Below are 20143 nucleotides of genomic sequence, written 5' to 3'. Positions count from 1 at the left end.
TCAAAGCATATAAATACAAGATGCCATTTTCTAAAAGAGCTTGTGAGCAATGGAGAAGTTTATTTAGAGCCTTGTAAATCGATTGATCAGTTGGTTGATATATTCACTAAGCCATTAGCAAAAGATGTATTTGATTTTCATAGAGGAAACTTAGGAGTTGTAAGCCTAACTATGACTTAGGCCAGTAAGCATGTTTCAGTTATCATGAGTCATGTCTTATTTTAGCGGTCATAATTAAGAGGGAGTGATAAAAATAGGCAATTTCTTCCACATGCAGATTAATCTAGAGAAGGAGATTAAGTTAGTTTGAGTTCAGTCTAGATTTAAAGATGTCAATTTGGTGTAAGTTTGCATGATGTAGTTATTCCGAGGGTGTTTTAGTTAAGTCACTAATTAGATAGAATAAGTACATCATCTTGGTTTCGGTTGTAATTGATTGAGTAATAGCTCATATGTTTTGTGTGGAATTTGTGCTTTCCTTCGCTGCCTTTCCAACAACGTGAATGTAATTCTCATTTGTTGCATTGTGTGGAGCCTTCCCCCATGTCACTAAATGCAAGAAATCAAACATCATTGGCACTAGAGACCTCCATCCCATATTGTGAATACAAAATAAATAAATAAATAAATAAATAAATCTATATATATATATATATATATATATATATATATATATATATATATATATATATAAACGCTAGGCACGAGTCAATAAACTTATCGCTAATACTAAATCAGGGAAAATCTTTAGACATATGTACTTAACTCTGGCCTGCAACTACTCGAGATGCTTGTACCTTCCATATCCATAAATATATTTCCGAGAAGGTTGCTTCCTCGTCGTTAGGGTTAAATGAATATTACTAGATCATGTCATCCAAAATCCATTATCGGGCTTAGAAGCAGAGCATTACCTAGAAAATCATTGAATTTATGACAAAATTCTAACATTTGTTTTATAATATATCCATAATTAACATAATAGAGCCACAAATTCAAATATTGATAGAATGTACTACACATATCAGCTCAAATGAGTGTTCATAGTGGACATGGGTGGTTTTTCAGCATTATATCTCACAAATAACATGGCATTGCTCATGTTGATCCATGTTACCTTCATCTAATTCATTGAAAAACTCAATCCTAATTATGTACAATTGAGAAATAACAAATATAAATGCCCTTAATCCTAGAATCTATTATTATACATACTGATGAACTAGTAGAATTGACATTGGACAAATGGGCATAGAGTGGCATGCTTGGGTTAGAAAAATTGAGAGTCTCTAATCTCAAAAGGATGCATGGATTTTCATAACCATTAGGAAACAATACAAAATTGACATTTGTGTGTATGTTTATCACATGAAACTAAATATTGTGGAATTGTTGCAAGTTTTGGGTTCATTTCCCTTCCCAAGTTTTTGTTTTTGATGCAGGCCGTATAGGAAGGATGACTTTTCACGAAGGAACTAAGAGTGTGGAAAGTAATTTGAGTCACATAATGAATCATTAGACATTAATCTCAATCTTTTGGACTCATTAAATTTCACATTTATAGATTTAGTAAATTACTATCTCTAGTAAACCTATTTTCACACAAGGTATTACCCGAAGCCTAAAGTCATTCTTCCTTCCATATGGAAAGGAATTTAACTATATTTTGATATGTACATGTCTAAATACAAACTAAAACAAATTTATACTAATTTAACATTTATTAAAACCTCATTAATTTTTTACAATTCAATAATTTAATTATGCTTTACCACTTATCTATTTCTTTTATAACCATTATAATTATTGATGAAAATCTAATTTTGAGTACAAATACGCATGATATGTTTAAATAAGTTATGTACATAAAAATACAACACCTTTAATATTTTATATAAAAAATATATAAGTTTCCTAAAAAGTTAAGGGATTATGATTTTTAATAATTTTTATTTAATATTTTCCCATTTCATCAATATCATATATATAGGTGTCCTCATTCTATTAAATAAAAATACTAATAGGACAAAGGTCAAAATGTCCAGTTGTCCTCCCTATCTCAATTGCTCATATTTATTAATAACATAATATTTTCAATAAATATAACCATTCAAAAACAAATAGAACTCATCATAAAAATCCTATGTCAGTTACTCATATTTTGAGAATACGCAAGGGATATGCTGAGCAGAATATTCTCAAAGGTAGAATCTTTAAAACAATGGAACAATGGACAAGAGGTATAACATAAGAATATACTTGTATGTGACCTGCCCAAGCCTGCCGAAGAAAGAGTTCAGATTGAATTCATGAGTTCAGCAACCTTCCTTACACGAAAGATATTGTATGTGACCTGCCCTTCACTTTATCTGAGTAGAGTGTTGCGTGAATTAACAGGGAACTCTTAAATAAATATGGTTTATAATAATAATAAAATATGGTTTATAATAATAATAATAATAATAATTTATGAAAAAATATTGGTGGATAATAATATAAAAAATAAAATAAAATTTTAATATAAAATAAATTTATTAATATATAAATAAAGAAAGAAAATGTTTTACTGAATCATCATAACACATTTTTGTTAATTTATAATAGTCGTAGTTTAACTAGCCGGAGGAATTCTCCTGAAAGTTATGGAAATTCTGGTTATATTTAGAGAAAATCTGGCAAGGATTTTTGTAAATCCAAGTTATAGTTGTTAAACTCCTAAATTTTAGGTGTTCTACATATTTTTGATGGTTTTGAATCCATTTCCACCATCAAAAACATGATTCAAACAATGTCTCTACAAGATTTTTTGAAATTTTTTTGCTCGCCACTTTTGACCATGTGGGCAATTCCTCTCCTCGGTAGACAATTCCATCTATAATATATTACAAGTATTTGATAAATTTTATCACCTAATGTGGTTTTTGATTAATTATGATCAAATAAATTTAATTAATAATAATAAAGTATATTATAAATATTTAACAAAAACATTTTAATTAAAATAAATTAATAAAACAATTTTGTAAATAAATTATGTTAAAAGATTTATTTCATTTTTAATATAGATAAAATGTATTACTAATATTCTATTAAGATTTTAAACATTTTTGTCAATATAAAAAAAACTGTAAATTTTGGTTTTTAGCATCGTATTTGTGGAAGATTGTTTCTTAGGATTAAGTAATTTTTTTAAGCGTTGTGTTTTGATCAAATAGTATTTAGTAGTAATTAGTGAGTTTTAATTACTTTGGGATTAGATATTTCCATAACATGTAAAAGTATCCAAGATATTATATGGATATAAAAACTTTATGAGGAAGAGATGGGATTACCATGTTTCGAGTTCGAAGAAAAATATTTTAAACAAAGGAGAGGGGATTTAAAGCTAGAGGAAACTAAAATTTATGTAGGAGTATCCTTCTTCATCATGTGGAACCAGAAAACCCTACTTAGATGACCCCAATGATAAGTTTTCATCCAATGGTTTAGTAACCCTCATCACCATTAGGATTCCTACAAAGTATAAAGCTGCTTTGTTATTTTATAGGAAGGATAGAGTGCAAGAAGGTTTGTCATCAATCTTCCTTTCATTCTTAATGGTTTTGGGAGCACCCATATCATTCCTTCTTTCTTAATGGTTGTAGGAGCACCCATATTATTCCTTTCATTCTTAATGGTTGTTGGAGCAAACACATCATTTGAGCATGAATATAATGACAAGTAAAAAGGTGGGGGGCCTATGGAGTCTAGAAGGGTTAGTGCAAAGGTAGATGTGGAGGAAGGACCCCACAAAGCATTGAATAAGATGTTGAGGTCTCACAAGCCATAAAGACCCCACAAAGAGTTGAATAGGATGTTGAGGTCTCACAACCCATAAAACAAAACAAAACAAAAAAAAAAAAAAAAACAAAACAAAACAAAAAAAAAAAAAAAAACAAAACAAAAAAAAAAAAAAAAAAAAAAACAAAAAACAAAAAAACTAAAAATTGAGGATTTAATGGTATCCATTGAGATTGGATACGTGGAACCTTGGGATAGGAGAAGGTTCAAATATTTTTAGTACTAGTGGTGGACATAAGTCTAGGATGAAGGTGCTGGGAAGAACAAGAAGCATACAAAAGGGAGTCTTGTAGAGAAAGGGGATGCCCTCATTAATTCGAACACAATGAGGAAATAGAGGATACTGAAAACAAAGAGGTAGACATAAAAGATAGATCAAAATGGTTGAGGAAGAAGGCTCTCACAAAGAAGAATAGAGAAAGATGGTTGATGAAGAAAGCTCTCGCAAAGAAGAAAATAAAATTAAGATAAAATGTGAGATGACCTAGGATACTAAGGCATGCAATCCCAATCATACTAAAGAGGCTCTACATGATAACTACTGAAATATGGTGATGCCATAACTTTTATAAGGTTGTTGTAGTCATGGTTGTTAGGTAGAACCAACATAGAAAAGAGGCAAATTACAGGTGCAATAGAGGTCTTAAATCTTGTAGGAAGAAAGTTGACATAAAAGACAACAAACTTGCAAACTCTTAAGAATAGATAAAATTTATTTCATGAATAGGGTATAATGATTCTAGTATAATAGCAGTGGGTGTAATCATTAATGAAAACAAAAGTGAGTCTTCAAAGAATGATGATAAAGGTGATGTGCTACAAAATCCCAAGGTGACAAACGATTCCATTGTTTTATACACCTTAAAATATAGGAGAGGAGTCAATTATGAGTCATGTAATTGGCGTACAATTTATTGAGATTTAATCTAATGGAAATCCAATAAAAAAATGAGTAATATCGTTGTATTTCTTGTAATAGAAAATCCCATTTAGGCTACATGCATATATAAATTTTATTCTAAGTTGATAGAACATGTTTGTACGTAATTTATTTTCCATCTATTGTATGTATATTGGTAGGCATGATTGTTTCATAATGATGACCTTACACCATTTGGTATTAGAATTGAAAGGGTTCTTTTTGACCACAACTCCAATAAAATGGGAGGTGAACAAGTGGATGTTGTAAGAGAGGAAACAATTCTTGGAGAGCTTGATGTCTAGAATTGTAGGGAGAAAGGGGAAACAATGTTGAAAGAGAGGTTGGTTAGTCATTGTGAGAGGTTGAATATTTAAAGTTCGCATAGAAAAGTGGGGAGAAAGGTTGAACTGCAAATCTTAATCTATATATTTTGAAGAATAACTCCAACATAGGAATTGTTGGGTAGATGCTATTTTGGGGGCTAGAGTGCATATTGTGAAGTAGGAAATCATCGTAAAGCAGGAAGTTGAGCTACAAAGATCTAAAATATTAATATTTTAGAGGGAATATTTAGAAAGTGAATCCCTATATATAGTTTCCCAAGGGAGAGAGATAGATCTAGAAAAGAGTATTGTAGGGTAAGAAATATTAGTGGAGAAGAAGAAAAACCCAATAAAAATTTGATGGGTAGAACTATTGAAGGTTTTAAGGGACGAAGAATTTGTCAACAAGAGGATAATTTCAAATTTGTAAAACCTATGAGGATTAATGTGGCACCAACAAGCTGCACACATGTGATGGAAAGAAGAGTATACATTGTAGGGGAAAGGATGAAATTTGGAGAGAAGTGAAAAGGATTCTTGCACATTTGTCTACCTTCAACAAGGACAACAAAGAGGACAACCAAAGATTTGGATTACTTATCTAGGTGGATATTGGTGGACGCACATCTATTCCACTTGGATCGCCAACATTGTTTCTTTTAGTATCCTTAATTGTATCACAATTTACTATTTTTGGTAGTTTTTTGAGTCATGAACTTTCGAAGCCATTTTAAGGCCCTAAACAACGTCTTTTTGGAAAATGAGAAAAATTGAAAGTTTTGGTAGGTGTTTACAATGAAACGTTGTATTCCTAATATAGATATTTCTAATGAGGTATCATACACGTCAAATGGAGATCGTATGCGAAAGTTACGACCTCATGAAATTGATGCACAAATTTACCCAAACAAAGTTTTGGTACTTCATCTCCTAGGGTTAGGTTTTTAGATGTTTAGGGTTTTCCATTGTTCTCAATAATAAAGAGACCTTTGAGCCTCATTATATCATAGTTCAAAAGGCATGTAGCCACCACATGTTTTTTAAGAGATAAGATACCATTTCCCAAACTAGTTTATTTCCATTTTGCATGTAACAATTTTCAGTACTTTGTTATTGCTATTTATGTATGTATTTCATTTCCTTCATGAATAAATTCATATCAGTGGTATTAGAGTGGTTTCCTTTGTCCTTTTTCCTGTCCATGTCCCCAATGAGGTCGAGGTATAAGGAGTTATGACTTGAATTGGTTTAACCCTTGCAAGACCATCCCCACCGATACTAATGACTTCCCATGGGGAAAGAAAATAAAGAGGAGGGATAAGGATATCCTATCAACTTCTACTCGAAGAATCCCTCGAGTAGCAAAGGAACAAGAATATGCACAATTTTTCCCAGATCCTTCGATGGATGCCAGTTTTTAACGCATCTTCATCCATTAGTCATTCGGAGGTGCCGACCCCTTCAAGGTACAAGTTAAATTTAACAATGCTATATTTGAAGGTAAAATAGATGCAAATGCCATAGATAATTGGTTAAATCTACTCGAAGGATATTTTTTGGTTCATGATTTTTCCAATAGGGGAAATATTACTTTTGTGCTCCTCAAAGCTTCCCCCCACATTAAGGACTAGTGGGAATCCTACTATTAGTAGAAGGATGAGAGAGAACCCTCACTAGTTTCAGCCATACCCCCTTTGAATTCCTTCCAAAATGTCAACAAGGAATACTATCACCTTATCAGGAGCTATAAAGATAAGTACATAAAATGGACCACACTGCATGAGGGAAGGGACCAAGACATGCCAGAGTTCAGAAATAGTTTTCATACCGTTCATACGAAGTTGGGTATTAAGGACTCTTAGCAGCATATGGTACTCAAGTACCGCGATTATCTACACAAATACATCGAGGACGAGATGGAGTTCCTGAAAATTTCCTGGCTTGGCATTTCATATTGATACACTATTAAGATCTAACAAAAAATTAAATAGAAGAAGCGAGACTTTGGATTTGTGAATCCAAGGCAAGGAAAAGGCGCCCCGAAATTGAAGAGCAAAGGACAAATCCATGGTGGGTTAACCCAAGACAACCCATCAAAGGTGGAAGCAAAGAATAGCTCCACGAAGATGAAGAATGATACAAGGAAGTGGTGTGAGTTCCACAAGAGCCCCACTCACAATGAAAGTGAGTGTTGTGCTAAGTAGTCATTAGTGGCCAAGTTGAAGGCTTCATAGTTAGATGCATGTTTTGACTTTTTGTTAGAATCTAACAAGGGGGATGAAAAAGGGAATAATATTATTGATGCAAAGCCCAACACCATTGTTAGCACCACCAAGATCCATAAGATTGAGCTTAAAGACCCAGAGTAAGGGGAGCATCTCTTCCACTCACATATGTGGGTGAAGGGGTCATCGTTGTAGTTCATTATCAACAATGGTAGCCAAAAGAACCTCATCTAAAAAGAATTCATTAAGTGGTTGGGCCTACCAACAACACCACACTCATAGTTATACACCATCAGGTGGCTCCACGTCAGTGAACAGTTTCACCTTCCGTACAACATCAAACACTTTACATATGAGGTACTGTGTGACATTTCTCCTCTTGAAGTTTGTGATGTATTATTAGGCCAACCATACTTTTGGAATCGTCATGTTGTAGATGAATTTAGGCCTTGCGCTTTTATTACTACTTTGGGCAATAAGTTATATAGGATACCTGAGGTAGTTGCGCCTACTACCATCTCTTTGATCTTAGCTAAGCAATGAAGTAAGATCATCTCCGACACCAGGAATTTTTTTTTCTTTCTAATTCACTCTCAAAGTAAGGGAAGATTGTGGCCACATCCATGGCCATGGGAAGGGTTCCTCCACGCAGCAGAAGTAGGTGGAGAAGGTTGTGCAAGAATACAGGGACATATTCTCCTCACCCGCAGGGGTACCCTTTCGCTGTTAGTTCAAGCATTCGATCAATCTGACTCCTAGAGCACCTCTGCCTAATGAGATGATATACTACCACTCCATTCTAGAAAATGAACAGATCAAGTGGCAGATCTAGGATTTATTACAAAAAGGGCACATCTAACCAAGTTCCTCACCAAGTTCCTCTCTTTGTGAAAGTTTTGTTTTTCTCTTCAATCTTTCCAACAGGTTGGTGGCATAGTAAAGTTTCAAAGAGTTGACAGAAAACTAAAATGTCCACAAATTAACAACTGTAATCTGAGTAACGTAACGAAGTAACACATTGAATCCAAAGATTAAACGTGGTTCCTCCTTAACCCAAGTTGCATTAGTAACGTGTTCCCTCCTTATCCCACACTGTGTTAGTTTGTCGTGCACAAGTTTAAATGGTTTTTAAAAAGAAATTCGTAAGGTTTCATAAAGGTGAAAGATTTTTTTCCAAAGGTTTCTTAAAGTTTTCAAACGTTTCAAAGGTTCAATATATAATTTTGAGAAACTTAACATAAAGGTTTATTATATCTTAAAGTTTTAAAGGGGCTCTCAACAAATATTAAAGGTATTATTTTGACAAATATTAAAAGTTTTTTTTAAGACATTTATAAAGTGAGGTTTTTGATCCTACTATAAACAAAAGTTTTATTGGAAAAGAAGATGTAGTTTCAATGAGTTTTTTTTTATTGTAAAAGAAGATATGGTTTTAATGAGTTTTTTATTGGAAAAGTGGGTTCAATAAGCTTTCAACCGTAATTTTTGATGTTTATCAGGAAAAATAATGATATGTGGGCTATTAAGATAGAGACTATGTTATTCGTTCAAGACATTTGAAATTACATGAAGACTGGATATGCTGAACTTGCAGATCATGCAATAGAACAAGCCCTCACAAATGCATAGAAGGACAAATTGAGGCTAAATTGAAAGAAGAATGCACATGCATTGCAAGTTATCCAATTGAGCAATAGAACAAGGCCTCACAAACGCATAAAAGGGTCAATTGAGGCTAAATAGAAAGAAGAATGCACATGCACTGCGACTTATCCAATCAGCAGTGGAGGAAGTTATGTGCTAGAAAGTCATGACCACAACCTTGGCAAAGACGACGTGGGAAATATTGACAATGTTCTATAAATGGCAAAAGTAAATATTGTTAAGTTGCAAAATACTAGGAGAGAATTTGAAAGGCTACAAATGAAAGAAACATTGAATATTTATTCATTCAAGAATCAAGTTTTGACCATTGTAAATGAGTTAAAAATTTATGATGATGAGATTAAAGATCAACCAGTGGTTGGAAATTTCCTCAAACCTTTGTCTACTAAATTTGATGTTGTAGTACCTGTTATTATAGAAGGCAATGATTTGACGATGTTGTCAGTCTATGAATTAATTGGATCACATCTATACTATGAGGCGAGGATAGAAAGAAATAAGGATTCCTCCATAGAAAATGCCTTTAAAAGCCAGGTTTCTATCTCAAGAGAAAAAGGGCGAGGCAGAGGTCGAGGTGAAAGGAATGGTGGTAAAATAGATGGAAAAGAAGAGCAAGAACAAGAAAGTCGAAGCAACAAGAAAAGCTTCAATAATAATCAAAGAGTTGATAAATCAAAGGTGGGATGTTTCTATTGCAATAAATTTGGCCACTATGCACGTGATTGTAGGAAGTGGATAATTGATCAAGGAAAACAAAGAGAAAATGTAACTATAGAAAATAATGACTCCATGTTTCTATCTTGTAATACCATGCATGAACCCTCTGATAATGTTTGGTTATTAGACAATGATGGTAGTAAACACATGACTAGCAACAAGAATGTAGTTGCAAAATTGAATGAATTGGTCAAGACAGAGCTAAAATTGGGGTCTGGCAATATTGTGGATGTAGATGGAAAAGTGTTGGTCAACATATTGACCAAGCATGGGGAATCGAAGTCAATTTTAGGGGTATACTATGTTCCTGGTCTAAAACATAATTTGATAAGTGTTGGTCAATTAATGCAAAAACGATACAAAGTTATTTTTGAGGGACAAGATTGTCTCATATATGATAAGCCTCCAAGCAAGAAGCTAATAAAGAAGGTGCGAATCACAAAGAACATATGGTTCCCTCCAATCACGAATTATAAAAATTCAGGTCAGTTCTTATAAGGTTGCATGTGTTGATGATTATTGCTTATGACACTTTTGGTTTGGACATTTGCATTTTTCTCGTTTGAGATTGTTGTGGTAGAAATAGATGGTTAGAGTATTACCTCCCATCGAAGAACCTTCTAGTAATTGTGAGTGTTGTATCTTGGGAAATCAACATCGTGAAAGTTTTTCGAAAGGAGTTTCATATAGAGAAAATAAGTCAATAGAGTTGGTTCATATAGACTTGTGTGAACCCATGCAGACATAGTCGATTAGTGGAATTTATTACTTCCTCGCATTTAATGATTATTTTAATAGAAAGATGATTTATTTTTTGAAGCAGAAGTCTGAGACTTTTGAAAATTTTAAAGAATTCAAAGCTCTAGTAGAGAATCACAATATTTGTTAGATCAAAGTATTGAGATCAAATTGTGGTGGAGAATATGATTTGAAGACATTTCATGCTTATTGAAAACAACATGGAATCAGAAGGTAATTTACAACCATATATACACAGCAGTAGAATGGTGTAGGAGAGAGAAAGAACCAAACAATTATGAACATGGAAAGGAGCTTGCTCGAAGGGAGAAATTTGTGTAATGTGAACTAGGCATAAGTAATTACATGCACTATTTATGTGATAAACAAATCTCCTACAGGCATGATGAATAAGGTTCTGCAATAACATGGTCAGGTATGCCTTGTAGTGTATCTCATTTTAGAGTGTTTGGATGTGCTCATATACCTAAAGAGATAAGAGGCAAGTTAGATGATAAAAGTGAAAAGTGTATATTTACACAGTATAGTGAGCATTAAAAAACTTATAAATGATATAACCCTGTCACCAAAAAGACTATAATTAGCAGAGATGTTGTGTTCAATGAACAAGAGTCATGGAATGGGAGTGTAGACAAAAGTGTTGATACAAAAGTACCACTCATATAAGAACAAGATGTAGAAGAAAATGAGAAGCAAGGATCATAGGAAATGACACCAATCAGATACACGCTAACAAAGACTCCACGCTATTATGGATCATCAAACAAATCAGTAGATCAAAATATTCCATACTATTAGTTAGGTAATTAATAAAGTAATGGTGAAAGAAATGAGAAGTTTGCAAGATGTTTATAATGATTTAGATATTAGTTCGAATTTTTCATTATTTCCATTTCGACCCTCATTATTTGAAGAAGGTATCAAAGTCAAGAATTGGGTGAAATCTATGGATGAAGAAATAGAATCTATAGAGAAAAATAATACTTGGGATTTGGTTGAATCACCTAAAGATAAAATTGTCATTGGTGTTGAATGGGCTACACGATGAAGTTGAATGAAAAAGAAGAGATTGGCATATTTCAAGCAAGGCTTTTGGAAAAAGGGTTCTTGCAGCAACGAGGAATATACTTTGGAGAAAATTTTCTCTGATAGCAAGGTTGGATATTATAAGAGCAGTCTTAGCAATAACAACTTAGAATAAGTGGAAAGTTTATTAGATGGAAGTCAAATGAGCCTTATTAAATTGAATTCTAGAAGAAGAAATCTATGTGCAGTAACCTCCAAGTTATGAAGTAGAAGATCATGTAGACAAAGTTTACAGATTGAAGAAAACACTCTATGGACTCAAACAAGCTCCAAGAGCATGGTATAGAAGAATTCCTAGTTATATCATCAGAAATGGATTTAGCAGAAGAAGAAATGAACCAACCTTGTACCTAAAAGTAAATCAATATGGGCAAATTTTGATTGTTTGTTTCTATGTAGATGATATGATTTATATTGGTGATCTCGAACTAGCTTAGTTTAAAGTAGCAATGAAGAAATAATTTGAAATGACAGATCTTGGCTTTATGAAATATTTTCTTGGTATAGAGTTGAGAAATTAGAGAAAGATATTTTTATTTGTTAATATAGATATGCAAATGAATTGTTAAAAGTATTCAAAATGGAATGTTGTAAACTTGCACTTACACTAGTAGGGATGAGTACAAAGTTAGTTAAGGATGATGATGGCTCATATGTAAATCCAACATTGTTCAAAAGATTGGTTGACAATATTATGCATCTCATAGCTACAAGATCAGATATCACGCTTGGAGTGAGTCTGATTTCTAGATTTATGGAGTCACCAAAAGACTCACATTGGAAATCTGGCAAAGGATTTTGAGATACATAGTAGGAGCTACAAATTGTGGCATATTGTATGCAAACACATAAAATAAATATTTGGTTGCATATGCTGAAAATGACTTTATAGGAAGTTTGGATGATAGGAAAATCATTTTTGGTTATGTGTTTAATTTTAGGAATAATTTTATGGTCATATAAGAAGGAGTCTATTGTGACATTTTCATCAACAGAAGCAGAATATGTAGCAGTGACATCAACAACGTGTCAAGTAATATGGTATGCAGAGTTTTGGAAGGACTTCAATAGAAACAAGAATGATCAATAATATATTGTTACAACACCTCAACCATTGCACTATCGAAGCATATAAATACAAGATGCCATTTTCTAAAAGAGCTTGTGAGCAATGGAGAAGTTTATTTAGAGCCTTGTAAATCAATTGGTTAGTTGGTTGATATATTCACTAAGACATTAGAAAAAGATGTATTTGAGTTTCATAGAGGAAACTTAGGAGTTGTAAGCCTAACTTTGACTTAGACTAGCAAGCATGTTTAAGTTATCATGAGTCATGTCTTAGTTTAGCGGTCGTAATTAAGAGGGAGTGATAAAAATAGGCAATTTCTTCCGCATGAAGATTAATATAGAGAAGGAGATTAAGTTAGTTTGAGTTCAGTCTAGATTTAAAAATGTCAAGTTGGTGTAAGTTTGCATGATGTAGTTATTCCGAGTGCATTTTAGTTAAGTCATTAATTAGATAGAATAAGTACATCATATTGGGTTCGATTGTAATTTGTGCTTTCCTCTGCTGCCTTTCCAACAACGTGAATGTAATGCTCATCTGTTGCGTTGTGTGGAACTTTCACCATGTCACTAAATGCATGAAATCAAACATCATTGGCACTAGAGAACTCCATCCCACATTATGATTACAGACTATATATATATATATATATATATATATATATATATATATATATATATATATATATATATATATCAACGCTAGGCACGAGTCGATAAACTTATCGCTAATACTAAATCAAGGAAAATCTTTAGACATATGTACTTGACACTGGCCTGCAACTACTCGAGATGCTTGTACCTTCCATATCCATAACTATATTTCCGAGAAGGTTGCCTCCTCGTCGCTAGGGCTATATGTATATATCCTAGATCATGCCATCCAAAATCCATTGTCGGGCTTAGAAGCAGAGCATTACCTAGAAAATCATTCAATTTATAACAAAATTATAACATTTGTTTTATAATATATCCATAATTAACATAATAGAGCCACAAATTCAAATATTGATAGAATGCACTGCACATATCAGCTCGAATGAGTGGTCATAGTGGACATGGTTGGTTTTTCAGCACTATATTTCACAAATAACATGGCATTGCTCATGTTGATCCATGTTACCTTCATCTAATTCATTGAAAAACTCAATCCTAATTATGTACAATTGAGCAATAACAAATATAAATGCCCTTAATCCTAGAATCTATTGTTATACATACTGATGAACTAGTAGAATCGACATTGGACAAATGGGCATAGAGTGGCATGCTTGGGCTAGAAAAATTGAGAGCCTCTGATCTCAGAAGGATGCATGGATTTTCATAACCTTTAGGAAACAATACAAAATTGACATTTGTGTGTATGTTTATCACATGAAACTAAATATTATGGAACTGTTGCAAGTTTTGGGTTCATTTCCCTTCCCAAGTTTTTGTTTTTGATGCAGGCCATATAGGAAGGATGACTTTTCAAGAAGGAACTAAGAGTGTGGAAAGTAATTTGAGTCACATAATGAATCATTGGACATTAATCTCAATCTTTTGGACTCATTAAATTTCACATTTATAGATTTAGTAAATTACTATCTTTAGTAAACCTATTTTCACACAAGTTATTATCCAAAGCCTAAAGTCATTCTTCCTTCCATATGGGAAGGAATTTAACTATATTTTGATATGTACATGTCTAAAATACAAACTAAAACAAATTTATACTAATTTAACATTTATTAAAACCTCATTAATTTTTTACAATTCAATAATTTAATTATGCTTTACCACTTATCTATATCTTTTATAACAATTATAATTATTGATGAAAATCTAATTTTGGGTACAAATGCACATGATATGTTTAAATAAGTTATGTACATAAAAATAAAACACCTTTAATATTTTATATAAAAAATATATAAGTTTCCTAAAAAGTTAAGGTTTAATATTTTTTATTTAATATTTTCCCATTTCATCAATATCATATATATATGTCCTCATTCTATTAAATAAAAATTCTAATATGACAAAGGTCAAAATGTCCAGTTGTCCTCCCTATCTCAATTGCTCATATATCTTAATAACATAATATTTTCAATAAATATAACCATTCAAAAACAAATAAAACTCATCATAAAAATCCTATGTCAATTACTCATATTTTGAGAATACGCAAGGGATATGCTGAGCAGAATATTCTCAAAGGTAGAATCTTTAAAACAATGGAACAATGGACAAGAGGTATAACATAAGAATATACTTGTAACGATGGCATATGAGTGCCATCCTCAGGGCCCAAGCCTGCCGAAGAAAGAGTTCAGATTGAATTCATGAGTTCAGCAACCTTCCTTACACGAAAGATATTGTATGTGACCTGCCCTTCACTTTATCTGAGTAGAGTGTTGCGTGAATTAATAGTGAGCTTTTAAATAAATATGGTTTATAATAATAATAATAATTTATTAAAAAATATAGGTGGATAATAATATAAAAAATAAAATAAAATTTTAATATAAAATAAATTTATTTATATATAAATAAAGAAAGAAAATGTTTCACTGAATCATTATCAAGACATTTTTGCCAATCTATAATAGCTGTAGTCTAACTAGCTGAAGGAATTCCCCAGAAAGTTATGGAAATTCCGGTTATATTTAGAGAAAATCCAGCAAGGATTTTTGTAAATCCAAGTTATAGTTGTTAAACTTCAAAATTTTAGGTGTTCTAGATGTTTTGATGGCACTGAATCCATTTCCACCATCAAAAACACGATTCAAACAATGCCTCTACAAGATTTTTTGAAATTTTTTTGCCCGAATTCCAGCCACTTTTGACCGTCTGGGCAATTCCTCTGCCTCGGTAGACAACTCCATCTATAATATATTACAAGTATTTGATGAAGTTTATCACCTAATGTGGTTTTTGATTAATAATGATCAAATAAATTTGATTAATAATAATAAAATATATTATAAATATTTAACAAAAACATTTTAATTAAAATAAATTAATAAAACAATTTTGTAAATAAATTTTGTTAAAAGATTTATTTAATTTTTAATATAGATAAAATGTATTACTAATATTCTATTAAGATTTTAAACATTTTTGTCAATATAAAAAAATTGTAAATTTTGGTTTTTAGCATCGTATTTGTGGAAGATTGTTTCTTAGGATTAAATAATTTTTTAAGCGTTGTGTTTTGATCAAATATTATTTAGTAGTAATTAGTGAGTTTTAATTACTTTGGGGTTAGATATTTCCATAACATGTAAAAGTATCCAAGATATTATATGGATATAAACTTTATGAGGAAGAGATGGGATTACCATGTTTCGAGTTCGAAGAAAAATATTTTAAACAAAGGAGAGGGGATTTAAAGCTAGAGGAATGACTAAAATTTATGTAGGAGTATCCTTCTTCATCATGTGGAACCAGAAAACCCTACTTAGATGACCCCAATGATAAGTTTTCATCCAATGGTTTAGTAACCCTCATCACCATTAGGATTCCTACAAAGTATAAAGGTGCTTTGTTATTTTATAGGAAGGAGAGAGTGCAAGAAGGCTTTTCATCAATCTTCCTTTCATTCTTAATGGTTTTGGGAGCACCCATATCATTCCTTCATTCTTAATGGTTGTAGGAGCACCCATATTATTCCTTTCATTCTTAATGGTTGTTGGAGCAAACACATCATTTGAGCATGAATATAATGACAAGTAAAAAGGTGGGGGGCCTATGGAGTCTGGAAGGGTTAGTGCGAAGGTAGATGTGGAGGAAGGACCCCACAAAGCATTGAATAAGATGTTGAGGACTCACAACCCATAAAGACCCCACAAAGAGTTGAATAAGATGTTGAGGTCTCACAACCCATAAAAACAAAAAAAAAAATAAAAACAAAAACTAAAATTAAAAAAAACTAAAAATTGAGGATTTAATGGTATCCATTGAGCTTGGATACGTGGAACTTTGGGATAGGAGAAGGTTCAAATATTTTTAGTACTAGTGGTGGACATAAGTGTAGGATGAAGGTGGTGGGAAGAACAAGAAGCATACGAAAGGGAGTCTTGTAGGGAAAGGGGATGCTCTCATTAATTCAAACACAATGAGGAAATAGAGGATATTGAAAAAAAAAGAGGAAGACATAAAAGATAAGATCAAAATGGTTGAGGAAGAAGGCTCTCACAAAGAAGAATAGAGAAAGATGGTTGATGAAGAAAGCTCTCGCAAAGAAGAAAATAAAATTAAGATAAAATGTGAGATGACCTAGGATACTAAGGCATGCAATCCCAATCATACTAAAGAGGCTCTACATGATAACTACTCAAATAAGGTGATGCCATAACTTTTATAAGGTTGTTGTAGTCATGGTTGTTAGGTAGAACCAACATAGAAAAGAGGCAAATTACAGGTCCAATAGAGGTCTTGAATCTTGTAGGAAGAAGGTTGACATAAAAGACAACAAACTTGCAAACTGTTAAGAATAGATAAAATTTAGTCCTTGAAGAGGGTATAATGATTCTAGTATAATAGCGGTGGGTGGAATCATTAATGAAAACAAAAGTGAGTCTTCAAAGAATGATGATAAAGGTGATGTGCTACAAAATCCCAAGGTGACAAACGATTCCATTGTTTTATACACCTTAAAATATAGGAAAGGAGTCAATTATGAGTCATGTAATTGGCGTACAATTTATTGAGATTTAATCTAATGGAAATCCAATAAAAAAATGAGTAATATCGTTGTATTTCTTGTAATAGAAAATCCCATTTAGGCTACATGCATATATAAATTTTATTCTAAGTTGATAGAACATGTTTGTACGTAATTTATTTTCCATCTATTGTATGTACATTGGTAGGCATGATTGTTTCATAATGATGACCTTACACCATTTGGTATTAGAATTGAAAGGGTTCCTTTTGAGCACAACTCCAATAAAATGGGAAGTGAACAAGTGGATGTTGTAAGAGAGGAAACAACTCTTAGAGAGCTTGTTGTGTAAAATTGTAGGGAGAAAGGGGAAATAATGTTGAAATAGAGGTTGGGTAGTCATTGTGAGAGGTTGAATATTTAAAGTTCGCATAGAAAAGTGGGGGAAAATGTTGAAATGCAAATCTTAATCTGCACATTGTGAAGAATAAATCCAACATAGGAATTGTTGGGTAGATGCTATTTTGGGGGCTACAGTGCGTATTGTGTAGTAGGAAATCATCTTAAAGCAGGAAGTTGAGCTACAAAGATCTAAAATATTAATATTTTAGAGGGAATATTTAGAAAGTGAATCCCTATATATAGTTTCCCAAGGGAGAGAGATAGATCTAGAAAAGAGTATTGTAGGGTAAGAAATATTAGTGGAGAAGAAGAAAAATCCAATAAAAATTTAATGGGTAGAACTATTGAAGGGTTTAAGGGACGAAGAATTTGTCAACAAGAAGATAATTTCAAATTTGTAAAACCTATGAGGATTAATGTGGCACCAACAAACTGCAGACATGTGAATAGAAGAAGAGTATACATTGTAGGGGAAAGGATGAAATTTGGAGAGAAGTGAAAAGGATTCTTGCACATTTGTCTACCTTCAACAAGGACCAACAAAGAGGACAACCAAAGAATTGGATTACTAATCCAGGTGGATATTGGTGGACACACATCTATTCCACTTGGATTGCCACCACTGTTTCTTTTAGTTTCCTTAATTTTATCACAATTTACTATTTTTGGTAGTTTTTTTAGTCATGAACTTCCGAAGCCATTTTAAGGCCCTAAACGATGTTTTTTTGGAAAATGAGAGAAATCGAAAGTTTTGGTAGGTGTTTACAATGAAATGTTGTATTCCTAATATAGATATTTCTAATGAGGTATCATAGCATCAAATGAAGATCGTATGAGAAAGTTACGACCTCGGGAGGTTGATGCACAATTTTACCCGAATGGGGCCCACAAACTTTTGGTACTTCATCTCCTAGGGTTAGGTTTTTGGATATTTAGGGTTTTCCATTGTTCTAAATAATAAAGAGGCCTTTGAGCCTCATTGTATCATAGTTCAAAAGGCATGTAGCCAACACATGTTTTCTTAAAGATAAGATACCATTTCCCAAACTAGTTTATTTCCATTTTGCATGTAACAATTTTCAGTACTTTGCCATTAATAAATTAAAGTTCTGTTTTTGTTGTATCTCTTCATTCCTATTTATGTACATATTTCATTTCCTTCATGAATAGATTCATATCAGTGGTATTAGAGTGGTTTTCCCTTTGTCTTTTTTCCTGTCCATGTCCCCAACGAGGTCAAGGTATAAGGAGTTATGAATTGAATTGGTTTAACCCTTGCAGGACCATCCCCACCGATATTGATAACTTCCCATGGGGAAAGAAAATAAAGATGAGGGATAAGGATATCCTATCAACTCCTACTCGAAGAATCCCTCGAGTAGCAAAGGAACAAGAATATGGACAATTTCTCCCAGATCCTTCGATGGATGCCAGTTGTTAACACATCTTCATCCATTAGTCATTCATAGGTGCCAACCCCTTCAAGGTACAAGTTAAATTTAACATCCCTATATTTGGAGGTAAAATAAATGCAAATGCCATAGATAATTGGTTAAATCTACTGGAAGGATATTTTTTGGTTCATGATTTTTCCAATAGGGGAAATATTACTTTTGTGCTCCTCAAAGCTTCCCCCCACATTAAGGACTAGTGGGAATCCTACTATTAGTAGAAGGATGACAGAGAACCCTCACTAGTTTCAGCCATACCCACTTTGAATTCCTTCAAAAATGTCATCAAGGAACACTATCACCCTATCAGAAGCTATAAAGGTAAGTACACAAAATGGACCACGCAACATGTGGGAAGGGACCAAGACATGCCAGAGTTCAGAAATAATTTTGATACTGTTCATACAAAGTTGGGTATTAAGGACTCTTAGTAGCATATGGTACTCAAGTACCGCAATTTTCTACACAAATACATCCAGGACGAGATGGAGTTCTTGAAAATTTCCTCGCTTGGCATTTGATACTGTTACACTATTAAGATCTAACAAAAAATTAAATAGAAGAAGCGAGACTTTGGATTTGCGAATCCAAGGCAAGGAAAAGGTGCCCCTAAATTGAAGAGCAAAGGACAAATCCATGGTGGGTTAACCCAAGACAACCCATCAAAGGTGGAAGCAAAGAATAGCTCCACGAAGATGAAAAATGATACAAGGAAGTGGTGTGAGGTCCACAAGAGCCGCACTCACAACGAAAGTGAGTGTTATGCTAAGTAGTCATTAGTGGCCAAGTTGAAGGCTTCATAGTTAGATGCATGTTCTGACTTTGAGTTAGAATCTAACAAGGGGGATGGAAAAGGGAATAATATTATTGATGCAAAGCCCAACACCATTGTTAGCACCACCAAGATCCATAAGATTGAGCTTAAAGACCCAGAGTAAGGGGAGCATCTCTTCGACTCACATATGTGGTTGAAGGGGTCATCGTTGCAGTTCATTATCAACAATGGTAGCCAAAAGAACCTCATGCCAAAAGAAGTCATT

This window comes from Pinus tabuliformis, chromosome J (assembly GCF_031772625.1).
Source record: "Pinus tabuliformis cultivar Carrire ecotype Pingquan chromosome J, CPIR1, whole genome shotgun sequence".
NCBI classification, from domain to species: Eukaryota; Viridiplantae; Streptophyta; class Pinopsida; order Pinales; family Pinaceae; genus Pinus; species Pinus tabuliformis.
This window is presented reverse-complemented; position numbering follows the sequence as displayed.